Source organism: Arachis ipaensis, chromosome B4, assembly GCF_059453495.1.
Source record: "Arachis ipaensis isolate K30076 ecotype BB chromosome B4, ASM5945349v1, whole genome shotgun sequence".
In the NCBI taxonomy this organism is placed as follows: Eukaryota; Viridiplantae; Streptophyta; class Magnoliopsida; order Fabales; family Fabaceae; genus Arachis; species Arachis ipaensis.
Window position 1 is genome coordinate 84043951 of NC_142439.1, and position 7451 is coordinate 84051401.

The 7451-nt window shown below is 41.6% G+C and overlaps 1 non-coding gene across 1 annotated transcript; it reads right to left on the reverse strand.

Moving 5' to 3' along the window:
* Nucleotides 1-546: 546 nt before the first annotated feature.
* Nucleotides 547-654, reverse strand: LOC148568175 (small nucleolar RNA R71). The gene has a single exon (XR_015881922.1). It is a non-coding gene; the product is annotated as a small nucleolar RNA R71 (small nucleolar RNA).
* Nucleotides 655-7451: the final 6797 nt, after the last annotated feature.

Consider the following 7451-nt stretch of genomic DNA (forward strand, 5'->3'; position numbering starts at 1 on the left):
TTCTTTGTCATATGAGCAGGAGCAAGGACAAGAATATTCTTGTTGAAGCTGATCGAGAACCTGAAAGGACTCTAAAGAGAAAACTAAGAGAAGCTAAATTACAACAATCCAGAGAGAACCTTTCAGAAATTTTCGAACAGGAAGAGGAGATGGCAGCCGAAAATAATAATAATGCAAGGAGAATGCTTGGTGACTTTACTGCACCTAATTCCAATTTACATGGAAGAAGCATCTCCATTCCTGCCATTGGAGCAAACAACTTTGAGCTGAAACCTCAGCTAGTTTCTCTGATGCAGCAGAACTGCAAGTTTCATGGACTTCCATCTGAAGATCCTTTTCAGTTCTTAACTGAATTCTTGCAGATATGTGATACTGTTAAGACTAATGGAGTAGATCCTGAAGTCTACAGGCTCATGCTTTTCCCTTTTTGCTGTAAGAGACAGAGCTAGAGTGTGGTTGGACTCTCAACCCAAAGATAGCCTGAACTCTTGGGATAAGCTGGTCATGGCTTTCTTAGCCAAGTTCTTTCCTCCTCAAAAGCTGAGCAAGCTTAGAGTAGATGTTCAAACCTTCAAACAAAAAGATGGTGAATCCCTCTATGAAGCTTGGGAAAGATACAAACAGTTGACCAAAAAGTGTCCCTCTGACATGCTTTCAGAATGGACCATCCTGGATATATTCTATGATGGTTTGTCTGAGTTATCAAAGATGTCATTGGATACTTCTGCAGGTGGATCCATTAACCTAAAAAAAATGCCTGCAGAAGCTCAAGAACTCATTGACATGGTTGCTAATAACCAGTTCATGTACACTTCTGAAAGAAATCATGTGAGTAATGGGACGCCTATGAAGAAGGGAGTTCTTGAAGTTGATACTCTGAATGCCATATTGGCTCAGAACAAAATATTGACTCAGCAAGTCAATATGATTTCTCAGAGTCTGAATGGAATGCAAGCTGCATCCAACAGTACTCAAGAGGCTTCTTATGCAGAAGAAGCTTATGATCTTGAAAACCCTGCAATAGCAGAGGTGAATTACTTAGGTGAACCTTATGGAAACACCTATAATCCATCATGGAGAAATCATCCAAATCTCTCATGGAAGGATCAAAGGCCTCAACAAGGCTTTAATAATGGTGGAAGAAACAGATTTAACAATAATAAACCTTTTCCATCATCCACTCAGCAACAGACAGAGAACTCCGAACAAAACACTTCTAATTTAGCAAACTTAGTCTCTGATCTATCTAAGGCCACTGTGAGTTTCATGAATGAAACAAGGTCTTCCATTAGAAATTTGGAAGCACAAATGGGCCAGCTGAGTAAAAGGATCACTGAAATCCCTCCTAGTACTCTCCCAAGCAATACAGAAGAGAATCCAAAAGGAGAGTGCAAGGCCATTGACATAAGCACCATGGCCGAACCTGTAAGGGAAGGAGAGGACGTGAATCCCAAGGAGGAAGACCTCCTGGGACGTCCAGTGATCAATAAGGAGTTTCCCTTTGAGGAACAAAAGGAATCTGAGGCTCATCTAGAGACCATAGAGATTCCATTAAACCTCCTTACGCCATTCATGAGCTCTGATGAGTATTCCTCTTCTGAAGAGAATGAGGATGTCACTGAAGAGCAAACTGCCAAGTTTCTTGGTGCAATCATGAAGCTAAATGCCAAATTATTTGGTATTGAAACTTGGGAAGATGAACCTCCCTTGTTCATGAATGAACTAAGTGATCTGGATCAACTGACATTGCCTCAGAAGAGACAGGATCCTGGAAAGTTCATAATACCTTGTACCCTAGGCACCATGATCTTTAAGGCTCTGTGTGACCTTGGTTCAGGAATAAACCTCATGCCCCTCTCTGTAATAGAGAAACTGGGAATCTATGGGGTGCAAGTTGCTAAAATCTCATTAGAGATGGCAGACAATTCAAGAAAACAGGCTTATGGACAAGTAGAGGACGTGTTAGTAAAGGTTGAAGGCCTTTACATCCCTGCTAATTTCATAGTCCTGGATACTGGAAGGGAAGAGGATGAATCCATCATCCTAGGAAGACCTTTCCTAGCCACAGCAAGAGCTGTGATTGATGTGGACAGAGGAGAATTGATCCTTCAATTAAATGTGGACAACCTTGTGTTTACAACTCAAGGATCTCTCTCTGCATCCATGGGGAGGAAGCATAAAGAGCTTCTCTCAAAGCAGAGTCAAACAAAGCCCCCACAGTCAAACTCTAAGTTTGGTGTTGGGAGGCCACAACCAAACTCTAAGTTTGGTGTTGAACTCCCATATCCAAACTCTAAGTTTGGTGTTGGAGAGTCTCAACAATGCTCTGAACATCTGTGAGGCTCCATGAGAGCCCACTGTCAAGCTACTGACATTAAAGAAGCGCTTGTTGGGAGGCAACCCAATTTTTATTTATCTAACTATATTTTTTAGTTATACGTCTTTATAGGTTCATGATCATATGGAGTCACAAAATAAACAAAAAAATTGAAAACGGAATCATAAACAGCAAAAGAAAAATCACACCCTGGAGGAAGCACCTGTCTGGCGTTCAACGCCAGAACAGAGCATGGTTCTGGCGCTGAACGCCCAAAATGGGCAGTGTCTGGGCGCTGAATGCCCAAAATGGGCATCATCTGGGCGCTGAACGCCAGAATTGCACCCTGGAGAGGAGCTGGCGCTGAACGCCCAGAACAAGCATGGTTCTGGCGTTCAACGCCAGAAATGGCAACAAATGGGCGTTGAACGCCCAAAATGGGCACCAACCTGGCGCTGAACGCCCAGAGTTATGTGCAAAGGCATTTGCATGCCCAATTTGGTGCAAGGTTGTAAATCCTTGAACACCTCAGGATCTGTGGACCCCACAGGATCCCCACCTACCTCCACTCACTTCTTCTCACCCCTCTTTCACACAATTCCATAAACACTCTTCCCCAAAACCCTTCACCAATCACCTCAATCTCTCTTCCCCATCACCTCTTCACCACTCACATCCATCCACTCTTCCCCATAAACCTACCTCATAAACTCCACTTACCTTCAAAATTCAAAATCAATTTCCCACCCAAACCCACCCTATATGGCCGAAACTTACCCCCCTCCCTTCCCTATATAAAGCCTTCCATTCTTCCTCATTTTCACACAACATAACCCTCTATTCTCTTCTTGGCCGAAACACAACCCCTTCTCCCTCTCCTCCATTTCTTCTTCTTCTTCATCTATTCTTTCTTCTCTTGCTCGAGGGTGAGCAAAATTCTAAGTTTGGTGTGGTAAAAGCATAAGCTTTTTGTTTTTCCATTACCATTGATGGCACCTAAGACCGGAGGATCCTCTAGAAAAGGAAAAGGGAAGACAAAGGCTTCCACCTACGAGTCATGGGAGATGGAAAGGTTCATCTCCAAAGCCCATCAAGACCACTTCTATGATGTTGTGGCCAAGAAGAAGGTGATCCCCGAGGTCCCTTTCAAACTCAAAAGAAATGAGTATCCGGAGATCCGACATGAAATTCAAAGAAGAGGTTGGGAAGTTCTAACAAATCCCATACAACAAGTCGGCATCCTAATGGTTCAAGAGTTCTATGCCAATGCATGGATCACCAAGAACCATGATCAAAGTAAGAACCCGGATCCAAAGAACTATGTTACAATGGTTCGGGGGAAATACTTAGATTTTAGTCCGGAAAATGTGAGGTTGGCGTTCAACTTGCTAAACATGGAAGAGAACGCACGCCCCTACACAAGGAGAGTCAACTTTGATCAAAGGTTGGACCAAGTCCTTATGGACATATGTGTAGAAGGAGCTCAATGGAAGATTGACTCAAAAGGCAAACCGGTTCAACTAAGAAGACTAGACCTTAAGCCTGTAGCTAGAGGATGGTTGGAGTTCATTCAATGCTCAATCATTCCCACTAGCAACCGGTCTGAAGTTACTATAGACCGGGCCATCATGATCCATAGCATCATGATTAGAGAAGAGGTGGAAGTTCATGAGATTATACCTCAAGAACTCTACAAGGTGGCTGACAAGTCCTCCACTATGGCAAGGTTAGCCTTTCCTCACCACATTTGCCACCTATGCAATTCTGCTGGGATTGACATAGAGGGAGATATCCTCATTAAAGAGGACAAGCCCATCACTAAGAAAAAGATGGAGCAAGCAAGAGAGCCCATTCATGGAGCTCAAGAGGCGTATGAAGCTCATCACCATGAGATCCCGGAGATGCCTCAAATGCATTTTCCTCCACAAAACTATTGGGAGCAAATCAACACCTCCCTTGGAGAATTGAGTTCCAATATGGGACAACTAAGGGTGGAACATCAAGAGCACTCTATCATCCTTCATGAAATAAGAGAAGATCAAAATGCAATGAGGGAGGAGCAACAAAGACAAGGAAGAGAAATAGAAGAGCTCAAGGAAATCATTGGTTCCTCAAGAAGGAAATGCCACCATCACTAAGGTGGATTCATTCCTTGTTCTTCTTTCTTCTGTTTTTCGTTTTCTCTATGTTAAGTGCTTATCCATGTTTGTGTCTTCATTACATGATCATTAGTAGTTAGTAACTTTGTCTTAAAGTTATGAATGTCCTATGAATCTATCACCTCTCTTAAATGAAAAATGTTTTAATTGAAAAGAACAAGAAGTACATGAGTTTTGAATTTATCCTTGAACTTAGTTTAATTATATTGATGTGGTGACAATGCTTCTTGTTTTCTGAATGTATGCTTGAACAGTGCATATGTCTTTTGAAGTTGTTGTTTAAGAATGTTAAATATGTTGGCTTTTGAAAGAATGATGACTAGGAGACATGTTATTTGATAATCTGATAAATCATAAAAATGATTCTTGAAGCAAGAAAAAGCAGCAAAGAACAAAGCTTGCAGAAAAAAAAATAGGCGAAAAAAAAAATAGAAAGAAAAAGAAAAAGAAAAAGCAAGCAGAAAAAGCCAAAAGCTCTTAAAACCAAGAGGCAAGAGCAAAAAGCCAATAACCCTTAAAACCAAAAGGCAAGGGCAAATAAAAAGGATCCCAAGGCTTTGAGCATCAGTGGATAGGAGGGCCTAAAGGAATAAAATCTTGGCCTAAGCGGCTAAACCAAGCTGTCCCTAACCATGTGCTTGTGGCGTGAAGGTGTCAAGTGAAAACTTGAGACTGAGCGGTTAAAGTCAAGGTCCAAAGCAAAAGAAGAGTGTGCTTAAGAACCCTGGACACCTCTAATTGGGGACTTTAGCAAAGCTGAGTCACAATCTGAAAAGGTTCACCCAATTATGTGTCTGTGGCATTTATGTATCCGGTGGTAATACTGGAAAACAAAGTGCTTAGGGCCACGGCCAAGACTCATAAAGAAGCTGTGTTCAAGAATCATCATACTGAACTAGGAGAATCAATAACACTATCTGAACTCTGAGTTCCTATAGATGCCAATCATTCTGAACCTCAATGGATAAAGTGAGATGCCAAAACTATTCAAGCCGCAAAAAGCTATAAGTCCCGCTCATTTGATTGGAGCTATGTTTCATTGATAGTTTGAAATTTATAGTATATTCTTTTCTTTTTATCCTATTTGATTTTCAGTTTCTTGGGGACAAGCAACAATTTAAGTTTGGTGTTGTGATAAGCGGATAACTTATACGCTTTTTGACATCGTTTTTAGTATGTTTTTAGTAGGATCTAGTTACTTTTAAGGATGTTTTCATTAGTTTTTATGTTAAATTCACATTTCTGGACTTTACTATGAGTTTATGTGTTTTTTTGTGATTTCAGGTATTTTCTGGCTGAAATTGAGGGACTTGGGCAAAAATCAGATTCAGAGGTTGAAAAAGGACTGCTGATGCTGTTGGATTCTGACCTCCCTGCACTCAAAGTGGATTTTCTAGAGATACAGAACTCAAAATGGCGCGCTTCCAATTGCATTGGAAAGTAGACATCCAGGGATTTCCAGAAATATATAATAGTCTATACTTTGCCCAAGTTTAGATGACGCAAACTGGCGTTCAACGCCAGTTCTCTGCCCAACTCTGGCGTCCAGCGCCAGAAACAAGTTGTAAAGTGGAGTTCAACGCCCAAACTGGCACCAAAACTGGCGTTCAACTCCAGGAATGACCTCTACACGTGTAACACTCAAAGCTCAGCCCAAGCACACACCAAGTGGGCCCCGGAAGTGGATTTATGCATCAATTACTTACTTTTGTAAACCCTAGTAGCTAGTTTATTATAAATAGGACCTTTTACTATTGTATTAGACATCTTTGGTATCCTGGATTGTATTTTTGGTCCTGTGATCACGTTTTAGGGGGCTGGCCATTCGGCCATGCCTGGACCTCTCACTTATGTATTTTCAAACGGTAGAGTTTCTACACTCCATAGATCAACGTGTGGAGCTCTGCTGTTCCTCAAAGATTAATGCGAAGTACTACTGTTTTCTATTCAATTCAACTTATTCCGCTTCTAAGATATTCATTTGCACTTCAACCTGAATGTGATGAACGTGACAATCATCATCATTCCCTATGAACGCGTGCCTGACAACCACTTCCGTTCTACATTAAACGGAGTGAGTATCTCTTAGATTACTAATACAGGGGACCGAGTCCGAGATATTGGGATCTTCGTGGTATAAGCTAGATTGATGGCGGCATTCATGAGAATCCAGAAAGTCTAAACCTTGTCTGTGGTATTCTGAGTAGGATTCTGGGATTGAATGACTGTGACGAGCTTCAAACTCGCGAGTGCTGGGCGTAGTGACAGACGCAAAAGGATAGTAAATCCTATTCCAGTATGATCGAGAACCTCCAGATGATTAGCCATGCAGTGACAGCGCATCGGACCATTTTCACAAGGAGGAATAGGATGCAACCAACGACAAAGGTGATGCCTCCAGACGATTAGCCGTGCTGTGACAGAGCATTTGGATCATTTTCCCGAGAGAGATCGAAAGTAGCCATTGGCACCGATGACATCCTTACATAAAGCTAGCCATAGAAAGGAGTAAGATTGATTGGATGAAGATAGCAGGAAAGCAGAGGTTCAGAGGAACGAAAGCATCTCTACATGCTTATCTGAAATTCTAACCAATGAATTACATAAGTATTTCTATCCTTATTTCATTCTTTAATTTCAAAAACCCCATTACTATTTTATATCCACCTGACTGAGATTTACAAGGTGACCATAGCTTGCTTCATACCAACAATCTCCGTGGGATTCGACCCTTACTCACGTAAGGTATTGCTTGGACGACCCAATGCACTTGCTGGTTAGTTGTGCGAAGTTGTGAACCATGGTATTGGCATCATGTCTTTTGGCGCCATTACCAGGGAAAGAAAGAGCAATGAATTTTACATAATCAAAGTGTAATCACAATTTCTGCGCAATTTCTGCGCACCAGTGACTTTACTGAACCAAATTCCAATTTACATGGAAGAAGCATCTCCATTCCTCCTCAAAAGCTGAGT